This window comes from Arachis ipaensis, chromosome B8, assembly GCF_059453495.1.
Source record: "Arachis ipaensis isolate K30076 ecotype BB chromosome B8, ASM5945349v1, whole genome shotgun sequence".
NCBI lineage: Eukaryota > Viridiplantae > Streptophyta > Magnoliopsida > Fabales > Fabaceae > Arachis > Arachis ipaensis.
Window position 1 is genome coordinate 130,579,167 of NC_142443.1, and position 14,012 is coordinate 130,593,178.

The window sequence follows — 14,012 nt, forward strand, 5'->3', positions numbered from 1 at the left end:
GGTTGTCTTGGTGATGTGCCGTTGCCTTCCCTGAATGATGAAGCCTGTTGTAGCCTCACAGCGCCAGTTACTCTGGAAGAAGTTAAGTCGGCTGTTTTCAGTATGCATTCTTTTAAGGCGCCGGGCCCTGATGGGTTTCAGGCTTTCTTCTTTAAAGAATACTGGAAGATTGTTGGTTTTGATGTTTGGACTATGGTTCGTCATGCGTTCTCTGGTTTGGATATGGATCCAAGGATGATGGAAACTCTTGTGGTTCTTATTCCGAAGGTAGAAAACCCGGTTTCCATGAAGGATTTCCGACCAATTAGTCTCTGTAATGTGGTTTACAAAGTTATAACGAAGGTCCTGGTCAATAGACTTCGTCCCCATCTCAAAGAGATTATTGGGCCCCTTCAAGGAGGGTTTATCCCGGGGAGAGGAACCCCTGACAACATCATTGTAGCACAAGAGGTTCTCCATTTTATGAAGAAGACAGTCAAAGAAAGGCACCCTGGCCTTTAAGATTGATTTGGAGAAAGCGTACGATAGAGTGGATTGGGGATTTTTGAAACAAACCCTGGTGAGTTTTGGCTTTCCTCCTCCGACAGTCAATCTGATTATGCGTTGTGTCACTGCTTCCTCACTGTCTATCCTCTGGAATGGGGATAGATTAAATAGCTTTACTCCGAGCAGGGGTCTTAGGCAAGGAGATCCTATATCACCGTATCTGTTTGTGTTGTGTATGGAGAGATTGTCCTGTTCTATTAATCAGCAAGTTGATAAGGGCTTGTGGAAGCCAATTGCGGTTTCTAGAGGGGGTCCAAGAATTTCTCATTTGATGTTTGCCGATGATTTGCTTCTTTTCTGTAAAGCTGAAAAACAACAAGTTCAAACTGTAATGGTAGCTTTGGAAAATTTCTGCAGAGCCTCTGGGATGAAGGTTAATGTGGAAAAATCTAAAGCGCTATGCTCCAGGAATGTTTCAGCGACAAAAAAAGAGATTTTCACTAGAGTCTCCTCCATCAGATTCGTCCAGAATTTGGGCAAGTATTTAGGGGTGAACCTTAATCACTCTCGGGTGACACGCGCAACTTTCAACGATGTTTTGGACAAGATTTGGGGAAGGCTAGCCAGCTGGAAAAGGAGATTGCTTAATAAGGCAGGCAGACTCTGTTTGCTCAACTCGGTAGTGACTGCGATTCCTACTTATCGCATGCAAGTATCTCTCTTCCCTAAAGGGGTAACTAATAAGATAGAATCCATGATGCGAAACTTTCTATGGAAGGGTCAAGCTGATGGTAGAGGCCTGAATCTAGTTAACTGAAAAGTGTTGGTCACTCCTAAGAAGTTTGGAGGTCTGGGAATTAGAGATCCTTTTTGTGCCAATATTGCTCTTCTTGGAAAACTAGTTTGGCAACTTTTTCACCATCCCGACAAGCTATGGGTTCAACTGTTGACGGAGAAATACCATTCTTCTAAGGCTGATTGTTTTAGTCGGTCTCGAGGAAGGGGATCTTATATTTGGAAGAGTATATGTCGAGCTTGGGATATCCTGAAGGAAGGTTTTAGTTGGTGCATTGGAGATTTGGAACAGAACTTTTGGTTTTCTAAATGGAGAAGAGAGGGGCGACTATGTCAGGAGATGGATTATGTTCACATTTCTGATTCGGATCTCAGGATCTTGGACCTTTGGTCATCTGGACAGTGGAACCTTGAGAATATCTATTCTCATCTGAATCAGTCTCTGCAGAGCAACATTAACTCTTACAACCCAGATGTTCAAGCTGGTTCAGAGGTCGGTTGGTGTTGGACTGGTGCGGCCTCAAAGGTTTATGATGCTCATAGTGGTTATTTGTGGCTCAGTAAGAAGATGTTTAGTTGGGAGGATAGGGGTAATTGGCTTTGGCTTTGGCGTCAACATGTTCCAGAAAAGCACAAATTTTTGGCCTGGCTATGTCTTCGGGAGGCTCTTCCTACTGCTGCATTTCGTTTTAGGAGGGGCATTTCGCACACGGATAGCTGTCCACGATGTTTCTCAGGTCAGGAATCGGTTTTACATTGTATTCGGGATTATCCAAAAGCCCAACTTGTTTGGCAAGCTTTAGGGATCTCCGATCAACCAGTGGATTTGATGAGTTGGTTCTTATATAATAGCAAACAGCGCCCTTTTAGATTCTTTTCTGGTCTCTGGTGGATTTGGTGTTCGAGAAATAACGAGATCTTTCATCCTCACGAGCATTGGACCACAGACAAGGTGATTGGTATGGCTTTATCCTTAGAAAAGGAGCTCCGAAATATTTTTGAGTTGCAACGACTATCTATCCCCTCAACCATTAGTGGCTCTTGGATTCCCCCCTCAGTGGGTACCTTTAAGATTAATTGTGATGCTACCTATCCTGGCAGTGGTGCTCGAGTTAGTTTTGCTTGTGTTAGCAGAGATTGGAAAGGAAGGTGGCAACGAGGCTGTCTGGGAACAATTGAGAGTCGTAGCATTTTACAAGGAGAGTTGTTTGCTATTTGGAGAGGCTTTCTTTTAGCATGGGACTCGGGACAAAGAGACATTATATGTGAGACAGACTGTGTGGGAGGCATTTACTATTGTCAATAATTTACAAGATTGCTCTGGGTTTATTAATCCTTTGGTGTTAAAAATCCGAGATATCATGTCTTGGAAATGGCGTGCTGATCTTCGGTTGATCTTGAGAGATGCAAATACAGTAGCAGACATCATGGCAAAGACTGCAATGAGGACTATTTCTCCCCAAGTGGAGCTTCCATTGCCTTGGAAGGAGTTTGAGAGTAGTATTCAGCGGGACTGCCTTTCTTAAGCAGTTTCTTGTTTTTTTTCTTTCTTAGTTTTTGTTTATTTTCTTTTAAGTCACCAAAAAAAAATCTCTATGTTACAAATAAACACTCTTGTTTAACATTATATATTTTTCGACACTTACTAATAAAATTTTAGGACATTTTACTCGAATAAAATGTTTAAAAAGATTCTTTACTCAAATACAATATTTACCATTTGTTTATATAAGTGTCATGTTTTATTATTATGTAAACCGTGGTAGTCGTAGATAATCACGATTTTCAATTTAAACATAAACCATGGGAGATAGGGACGATTTATTTGTAGGAAACGTTGAGCATAAACCGCGGTTGTTTACCATGGAATATGCATGAAAAAGTTTGGTAGAAACCGTGGGTGGTCACCAAAATATTTTTTTATTTTTTAAAATATTGATTATGTAGAATATTATATTTGATATTTGAGTATATAAATATTTACTTTGAAACTAAATTAAATTATTAGTTTTGTCTACTACAATATTATTTGTTTTGAATATTGGCCAATTTATTTGATTGGCATATATATAAGACGCAAGAAAGTTCGTTTAAAAACATTAATATATTAATTTCCTAAACTATCTAAACTATTAATTATGTAGAGTATTGAATTTGATATTTAATTATACAGAGTACTTGATTTGACATTTATTAATTTTTTAAATTATATTGCAAAAAAATTAATTAATTTAATATTATTTGTTTATCACATAATTTTATATTACTTAAAGCATAAACTGTAGGAGCCAATAGAGTTTTATGCTCACAATGTTTCCTCATAAACCGTGGTGACCACCACGATTTCTACCAAACTTTTTCATGCATATTCCGTGGTAAGCAACCACGGTTTATATTCAATGTTTTCTACAAGTAAACCGTCCCTACCTCTCATAGTTTATATTTAAATTAAAAACCGTGATTATCTACCACAGTTTACATAATAATAAAACAGGACACTCATGTAAACGAATGATAAATGTTGTATTTGAGTAAAGAATCCTTTCAAATATTTTATTTGAGTATAATATCCAAAATTTTATCCTTTAAAAAAGAAATTGAACTCACCAACGCTAATATTATCTGATAAAAATCTATTATCAATAAACAAAAATAAAAAAGAGGTTGCGAGTTCGAGTCTCTTAAAAAAAATAAACAAAAATCAAAACACATCCAACAACCAACAATAGAAATAGATGGATCAACAAATTGCAGCAGCAAAGAAAAAGAAAAACACAATCAACAATCCAAAAAATTAAATGACAAGCACATTTTACTCCAAACATTTAAGCGGAGAAAAATAAAACAAGTATTACTAACAAGTAAAACTCAATAAAAAAAAAAGACACTAAAAATAAAAAAAGTAAAAAATTATATTGAACAACTTTTTAAAATTTACTATTTAATATATTATAATTTTTAATTTCAAATGTATTTATACATAATTAAATAAAAAATTTAATATTATATTATTTATTGTAATTACTCAATTAAATTTTTCATATAAATATATATTATTTTATTTATAAAATTTATAAAACTTAATAAAAAATATTATATAAAAATTATAATTCAAATTTTTTGCGTATCACGCGGGTCAAAATCTAGTAATATATTAATTACGTGTATAGTATGAAACGATAATAATTAATGGTCCATATCGCATTATTTTAACTAAAAATCAAATGATGATTGAGGATATGAAGGGACGTGTATAAACATTTTAAATACGTTGTGCAGATATACATAAAACTTAATTATATGTTTACGAAGGGTTAACTCCGTCCTAATTAATAATATAATTATTTTAGCATATATTGAACTGTACAAATAAATAATTGATGATCATTACGTAATTTGTTTTATAAAATAACAATTTTATTAACTATTGTACCTTATATATCATTTAACTGAATATATGATACTTATTTTAATTTTCGAAATTTATATTTTCTTTGTTATTGGTTTACGGTTTAATTCAGTTTGCGCCTCTTAAACTATGTTCATCAAGAAATTTGATCTTAGAGTTACTTAAGCACCCTAATGTTATTACGAGAGTTTAGTATTAATGGAGAAAGAAAAATAATAATAACAGTGTAGACTGTAGAGTCCTTTCCAATCTAAGAAAACTATTAACTTTTCCACAATTGATGAATCAAACATTCCAACTTCAAAGGATAATGTGTGTAACATAGTACCTAATATGCTTAAGATAAAGTCATATATAGAGCACTTATGAATATTAATATAACTTATCTGAATATAAAACAGGGTTGAAAAACAAGATAAATAATGCTCTATGCTTATAGTGTTTCAATATGATGATATCCCAATGATGGTAATTGAAGTATGTCATTTTGTTAATACAATAATTGCATTATTATGAGTATATGTTCAACAAGTATAAGCAAAGTGAACTCTTTCAACTCTCCCACACACCAATTATTATATCCATTATAACCCTCTCAGTCCACCAAATCATGAAGCCGAATATTCTAATCTTCACTGGTTTTCATGCAACCTTAAAGTATATTGTATTGTAAATCACAACTACCAGTTGAAAAACAGAACATGTAATTTTGCTTCTATACATTAATTGGGACTATATGTAAAATTAAAGACAAACAAAATTAAATGAAACTACATAGAAGACAGATCAAGGTGACTAATAAAGTAATAATAACTCCCTATAAGACTATATATTAAACAATATTATACTAATCCCCACCCGTTTGTATTTGTAGCATCTTAATTATAACCGCGGCTTCAATCAACACTTGAATTTGATCTTGAAACAGATATGTTTATTTAACACCCTTTGGACCAAAAGTTGCAACAGCATCAGCCACTGTGAGAAATATTTTATCTTCTCCAATTAGATCGGTAAGCTTGGATGCATGGAGCTTCTCTATTACAACTGGCCCCGGATTCGCCAATATAAGCTGTTTATATAAACACACATGAACATATTAATACAATCACAATTGTTTTGTACATGACATCAACATTATTATTGTTGTGATATTATTATCATTATACCTGAACTTCTCTTTTCTGAAGGGACTTGTATAATTCTTCAAAGGCATGGATGCCACTTGTGTCAATATCAGTAACAGCTGCAATATGATAAGGTCAATTATAATTAAGTTCATGCATCAGAATTACTATCATTAATAATGACTTGTTGGTAGAAAGAAACTCTTACGTGACATTTCAACAATGAGATTCTGTATTCCCGGTAATTCACTTTCTGTCCTTTGAGATTCTTCTTCAATCAACCATCTCAATATTCTGCAAAAAAAAGAATCAATTGACTTATTCATAGTCCACAATTACATTGATTAAAGTCAAACCACCCAAAAACTAATAAAACTATCATCACATTATTGATTGATACAGTCCACATTTTTTAGATTATCATATTAGCAACTAATCTTTACCATTTTAGATTATGGTACAAACAATAATAGAGCAACGTGGATAAGATCATAACTAATTAAAGAATGATTAAAAATACAGCCCCATCAAGTTAAAAATGTCTATAAATTTACCTCTCCTTGATATAGTTGGAATTTGAGAAGTAGATAGCAGAGTCAATCCTGATAATGAGCATGCCAGGAATCTGTGCTGCTTTGGGGTATTGCTGGATGTTCCTATAAACAGTAGTCCCTGGAAGCTTACCAAGAACTGCAGTTCTTGGCCTTGTCACTTGTAAAAGTATCTTGGCAAATGAAATTGCCACCTTCATAAACAAAATGAGATCAGCTTAAAACACTACTGAGATGAGATGCAAGAAATCCATAAATGGTTATCTGTTGAATAGATTAGTATCTGCGTTGTACCGCAATTAGAAGGCCAATCTCAACAATCTTGAAGATGACACCGAAGAATGCTCCCATGCAAGCAACAAAATCGAATTTGTCAATCTTCCAGAGCAGAACCATTGCTTCAATGTTCACCAGGTTTCAACAGCAGTTATTATAATAGAAGCAAGAACTGCATTTGGAGTGTACTTAAACAGTGGTGTGATGACCAACAGAGTTAGTAACACAACAATGGACATCACAATGTTTGATACAGCAGTTTGACAACCAGCCATGAAGAACCAACAATGTTCATTGTTCCCATTGCCACCATTTCTTTGTTACCATCCAGTGAATAATCTTTCATTGCAGCAAATGTTCTCCCAATTGCTACAGCTTCCTGAAGTAGTTTAAAGAATTCGGCATAAGTGCCTAGCAGATTTAATGCGTTCTCTAGAAACATCTTATGTTAAATATAAAAAATGTTATGTGGATTGAGGAATCAGCTTCAGAATTTTCTTACTGTAAGTGCAACCATGCCAGATACAATACCAACTCTAACACCAGCGCCTAGATATTTTCCACTGAAAAAGATTTCGTTAGCTGATGATGGATTCACACCACTCTTGATATGCTTCACCTGATGAAGTATCATATAAATACTTTGATTAAATTTTGTTTTCAACTTTAGAGGAAGTATATTCAATCAAGATTATCATCATGGTACTTACAATCGATACGCCTTTTTCGTCTGCTCTGGTACTACAACAGAGATCATAGGAGAAATTGCAGATACCCAAAAGAGTTTCTTGTTTCTTTTAGCCTGTTATCACAATATAACAGTTATTCAAGTTGTAAAAAGGAATAAACTATGTGCTAAGAACTGTTGTATATTTTTAATATTTGTAAAAAGTAACTTTTAGCTGCTAGTGCATTTTTATTATGGTCCCCATGGCCTATTAGACATGCTATTTATGTAATACTTTTCTTTAAAAATTATTATTATAACTTTGATCAAAGTGACAATCATTTTGTATTTGACATAGTAAATTAAACTAGGGAAGGGAAAATATTGGGATTCTTACAATATACTTGGTTATAAGAAGGAAGATTAAGAACCATAGTCCAATGAGTATAGTCTGCCAATTCCACTGTAAGCAGAAGTTAAGTAAACAATTATTATTTATGAGCTTGTTCATCATCTAAATATATTGAAACATATATAAATATAAAGCAAGATGAAAAGATTTACCCCATGGTGCACATTACTCCAAACCGAATGCATTACAGAAACAATATCAGTATTTGTGGTGAAGTCCTTTATGCCAAGCAGACCTTTAAACTGTTGCAGTGCAATAGTAATGGCAGCTCCAGCCATGAAGCCCACAATGGCAGCATGAGATAGGAAATCTATCAAGAAACCAAGCCTACAATAACCATTCATGAATGCACAATGCTTTAGGCAAAGCACCAGCAAAAAGGACAATGCCTATATGAATGAAAATAATGAAGCTTTTGCATAGTAGTGTATGTACCTGCAAACTCCAAGTACCAATTGAGTGACTCCTGCAAAGAAAGTAGCGGTGAATGCAAGGCGAACGTAGTCATGGCTTTTGGTGTCACTGATCTCACTAGAAAGCAAACTCCCAAGCAAGAGGGACACCACAGCTACAGGTCCTATCGCAATATCTCTTGAGGTTCCCATGAAAGCATACACAAGAGGTGCCACAAAACTTGCGTCTGCAAAAAAGGTAATATTAATTAGCAGAAAAAATTAATTACTTAGAAATAAGAACTTATCAATTATCATGATGATACTCACATAATCCATACCAAGGATCCAAATATGCAAGCTTCGCATATGCAAGGTCCTGTTATAACCAACAAAGTGGTCACTGACTACATGTTAAAAAATTATGTATTTACACAAGTATACCTAAATACATTAGTTTTCTGGTGACTACTCGCATAAAATTAATTTCACGTGAAAATGATAGTTGAGATCATCTTTGCGTACGTACCTGAGGAATGCAAAGACTTGCAATGGTGAGTCCAGCAACCAAATCGCCTCTGAATTTCTTGAGGTTGTAATCTCTTCCCCATTCAAGAATGGGGAAGAGAGATTGGAGAGCGAGAACGAACTTTCTAGATCCAGATTGGTCCTTGAACTTGCCAAAGGGCTTGTCAGGGAAGAAAGTCTCCATGAGAGAATGCTTGATCTCTTGGAAGAGTGATTGCTTAGGAGGAGTTCCAACTCTGTGCATATATGGCAGATCAGTAACAAAATCATCATCTCCTCCTCCATGTCTACGTGAAGAAGAATCGCTTCTTGTTTCTGCTATAACTTCTGCCGTACACTGACTCATTGAATATTAATCCCCACACAACACGCTTATTAATACTAATAACAATAATAGCCTGCAAAAAGTAATTCAAACTGCAATTATTAGCATGCAGAAAAAGAGAAAAAAAATGCGTGCATAGTAGTAGTGCAACGCCCTATTTTAGAGTCAACAGCTCCAAAACTTAATTAAGCAAATGATAATTCATATGTTATCTAATTAATGTGACGTTTATTAGCTTAATTAAGTTAAATTCTTGGAAGGGGAAAAGAGTATATATGGAATGTACCAAATGGTGTTGTACGTGTGAATGGAGAAGCCAAGTTTATGGCTTATATATAGAGTCAGAACTCAGAAAGTAGAAGAAGGTGTTGACGATGGAGACTATCAACACTCTTGAATGTGAATGTGAATGTGATGTTAGGCAAATTGCTCATGAAGTCAACCATAACCTTGTTCATATAAATTTATAACATCAGTTTATGTCTTAATTTAGAGGATGGAGGCAAGAGATTTTATCTATACTTAAATCAGTTAAATAAAAATAATATTTTTTCCGTTTTAAAATACTTGTAATTTTGACCCTTTTTTCTTTAATTTTAATACATTAAAAATTTAATGTATTTAGATACAAAATAAGTTTAGATACATTCAATTTTTAGTGTACGCAAAAAATTATAAAAATAAAAGTTATTTTAAAACAGAATGAATATTCATTTTTAAAAAAAATATTTTTTAGATAAATATAAACCATTGTTATTTTAGAAGAGTTTAATTTTGATGTACTGACAGTGTAAAGTAGTTTTACACATACATCTAATTGTGAAAAGTAGTTATTTTCACTGATGTGACATTACGTAATTAGATGTATGTGTAAAACTACTTTACACTATCAGTATATCAAAATTAAATTTATTTAAAATATCTTTATTATTCAAATTTAAATCGCATAAACAACTCTGTATTTTAGTTTTAAATTCTTTATGTTATAAATAAGAGACTGAGAGAATAATCTGAAAAGTGTATTATTGAGTTGTGATCAAAGGTACAATATACAAGGGGTATTTATAGGTGCTAAATGAATCAAAGTAATAAAGACATAGAATCCTACAATTAATGTACAGATATACTATATAAATATAGACGATACTAATTGATCTAAATTGTTTCTAATGATTCTCTAACATCCCCCCTCAAACTCAAGTGGGAGCTAAGGATACCAACTTGAGTTTGGATAACAAAGTCCGAAAACGAGTCGGGTGATGAGCTTTCATAAAGATATAAGCAGTCTGATCTAGTGTTCCAACAGCAATGAGACGAACAGCATCAATAAGGATATGTTGCCGAACGAAGTGACAATCAATCTCAATGTGTTTGGTGCGTTCATGAAACACATCATTATGGGCGATATGAATAGCACTGCGGTTATCACAAAAAACATCAGTAGGGGACGACTAAGGAGCACCCAAATCTTCGAGAAGCCAATGAACCGAGATAACTTCAGCAGTGGTGTCAGCAAGAGCACGGTACTCAGCTTCTGTGCTTGAGCGAGCAGTGAACGTTTGCTTCTTAGCACGCCAAGAAATGAGAGCGTCGCCAATAAACAAACAGTAACCAGTAGTAGAACGACGATCAGTGGGATCACCAGCCCAATCAGCATCGAAGTAAGCCTGAAGAGACAAAGAGGAATGGGCAGAAAAATAAAGGCCATGAAATAGAGTGCCTTTGATGTAGCGAAGAATGCGTAGAACTGCCGCATAGTGAGTAGTACGAGGAGATGACAAGAACTGGCTAAGTACATGAACCGGATAGGCGATGTCTGGTCGGGTGACAGTCAAGTAGACGAGACCGCTAACTAACTGTCGATAGAGAGTCGGATTATCCAAAACAGTGCCATCCATAGGGGTAAATCGAACATTAGGCTCAAGAGGAGTAGACTCAGTGCGACTATCTGTAATCCCAGCGCGAGCAAGAAGATCTGAAGCATACTTAGCCTGAGAGAGATAGATGCCATCATCGGTGGAGATGACCTCGAGACCAAGAAAATAGCTGACAGAACCAAGATCTTTCATCTCAAAGGTACGGTGAAGTGAGGCCTTGAGATCAGAGATACCATCAACATCATCCCCAGTAATGATCATGTCATCAACATACAAAAGTAGAAGAACAACTCCACGTTCGCTTTTACGAATGAAGACCGCATTCTCATGAGGGCTAGAAGTAAAACCAAGACTGTATATGGTAGTGCTGAACTTGTCAAACCATTCACGAGAAGCTTGCTTAAGTCCATAAAGTGCCTTACGAAGGAGACAAACCTTATTAGAAGGACAAGGATATCCCGGAGGTGGTTTCATATAGACTTTCTTTTTCAAATCCCCATTAAGAAATGCATTCTTCACATCCATTTGACTGAGAGACTATTTTTTAACCGCGGCAATGGCAAGAAGAGCTCTAACAGACGTAAGACGAGCGACAGGGGCAAAAGTCTCTTCATAATCAATACCATACTCTTGTGTACAACCTTGAGCAACTAAGCGGGCCTTATAACGGTCAATAGAGCCATGAGTCTTGATCTTGTATACCCATCTACTACCCACAACTTCCTGATCAGAAGGAGGATCAACCAGATCCCAAGTGTGTGCTTTTTCAAGTGCTTGTAATTCTTCTTGCATTGCTTGTTGCCAATTTGGGTTTGAGGAGGCTTCTCTGAATGTCTTAGGTTCATGTTGATGAAGAATAGTAGAAAAGCAATGGTAATCAAGAAGATGAGGAGGTGGATTCCGTACCCTAGAAGAACGAGCGGGAGGAGGAGGCATGACGGTAGGAGCAGAATCATCGTCCGGTCTGGAATCATCGGGAGATGGAGAAGGCGGAAAAACAGGAGGCTGTGGAGGGTCACTCGAGATAGAATCTGTAGAATCATCACTAGGAAAAAGATCAACATTGGGGTTAGTAAACAAAGGTGACTGAGTAGTAGGAATCGACTCAAAGGATGAGAATCGAGAAAACATGTGGTGCTCCCAGAAGACAACATGATGAGATATACGAATACGTTTAGAGAGAGGATCCCAACAACGATAACCCTTGTGTTCAGTGCCATAACCAAGAAAACAACACATACGAGCCCGAGGTTCAAGTTTACTATGTTCATGAGGCTGAAGAAGAACAAAACATACACAACCGAAAACTCGAAGAGAACTATAATCTGGGGAGGTATGATAAAGACGCTCAAAGGGAGTAACATTACCAAGAACAGAAGAAGGGAGTCTATTGATAACATGAACAGCAGTAAGAACAGCTTCACCCCAAGTACGCTCAGGACACGAAGAAGAAAGGAGCATTGCACGGACGGAGTCAAGAATGTGACGGTATTTGCGTTCAGCTCTACCATTTTGTTGAGATGTACCAGGACAAGAAAACTCAGACAATGTACCCTGTTCTGCAAGAAAGGCTAAGAGTTTAGAATCACGGTATTCCATAGCATTATCACGTCGGAAAACCTTAATGACCTTGAAAAACTGAGTTTTAATCATAGTAGCAAAGTTGATATAGATCTGAGGTAACTCATGGCGATTAGTCATCAAATAAACCCAAGTAAAACGGGAATAATCATCAATGAAAACGACAAAGTATCGAGCTCTGCCCATAGAGGCAGTGGGAGCGGGGCCCCAAACATCAGAGTGAATGAGATTAAAAGGAGAGCAAGCAAGAGATGAATTATTGTGAAAAGATAAAGCAGGTTGTTTGGCAGTTTGACAAGAAATATAATCAAAAGATTCATTTGGAACCTGACCTAAAATACCCTGAAAGACAAGAGGACGCAATTTTCCTAAGGAGGTGTGGGCAAGACGCTGATGCCATAAGTGGAGGGTAGAGGGAGAAGAAGCAGCACAGAGATTTGGTACAGGAGGAATATGAAGATTCTCGAGTTCAAACAACCTTCCAACCTTACGTCCAGTCCCGATGATTTGTCCCGTCTGAGGATCCTGTACACGACAACCAGAAACAGAAAAAGTGACTTCAAAACCCAGATCAACAAGTTGACCAACTGAAATAAGATTGAAGTTTAATTTGGGAATATAATAAGTATCAGGAAGATTAAGAGTTGACTGGGATATAGAACCCTTGTGTGTTGCGTGCAAGAGGGAGCCATTTTGCAGTATTGACAGAAGGTCCATTTGTAGTGGTAGACATGGACGAGAAAATATTACGCAACGGAGACATGTGATTAAAGCAACCCGAGTCAAAGTACCATTTAGAATTACCTGGAGAGGTGGAAAAAGCAGTAGGGGTATTACTAGAAACAGAGAGAAGACGCTGAAGAAGAGATGCAATATCAGAAAGAGAGACAGAAGATGAGTTGAGTGGACTAGGACGTGGTGGGCGAGTAGGACAGGCAGTAATTAAATGTCCCGAGAGCTTACAGTAACGGTAGAACAGCTGTGAACAATGGTAGCTAAGATGACCTTTCTGGTGGCATGTGCGACATTCAACAGAAGGACAGTCGGGGAAGAGGTGCCCAGAACGGTTACAGTTTCGACAGAATTTACCCTTTCTGTTGGTGGCAGCAAAAACATCTGGCTTTTCCATGATAGCAGTCACAAAGATCAAAGAGAGGAGAGAAAACGGCAATTTCGGAGCAGAAAATGAGAAATCGGAGTGCAGAATCGGAAAGAGCTCACCAAAAAACCTTAGGGAGGGTCCCACTTGTCTGCCACGTAAGCGCCACGTCAGCAGGGACGTCAGTGCCACGTCAGCGGAACAGTGACACGTGGCGCGGCGTGATTGGAGGCGAATGACACGTCAGCGTTGACAAGGTGCGCGGATCAACCAACTGTCCGGGTCGGGTCTGTGCGCGGGTCTGGTGGGTCGGTGCAGAAGCGGTCGCAGGTTGAGCGAGGAGAAGCGTGGGTGCGACACGTGGGAGCATCTGGGCCGTTGATCAAGGGCCCAATCCAACGGTGTGGAATTAATTTGGAAAGGAGAAGAAGCTGATGACGACAGGGACTTCTGGCGGCGTGTGGAGGCGCGTGAGACGGTTTCCGGC

At 36.9% G+C, this 14,012-nt stretch overlaps 1 pseudogene; it reads right to left on the reverse strand.

The window, feature by feature from the left end:
• Nucleotides 1-5,624: 5,624 nt before the first annotated feature.
• On the reverse strand, nucleotides 5,625-8,989 carry LOC107611548 (high affinity sulfate transporter 2-like; annotated as a pseudogene).
• Nucleotides 8,990-14,012: the final 5,023 nt, after the last annotated feature.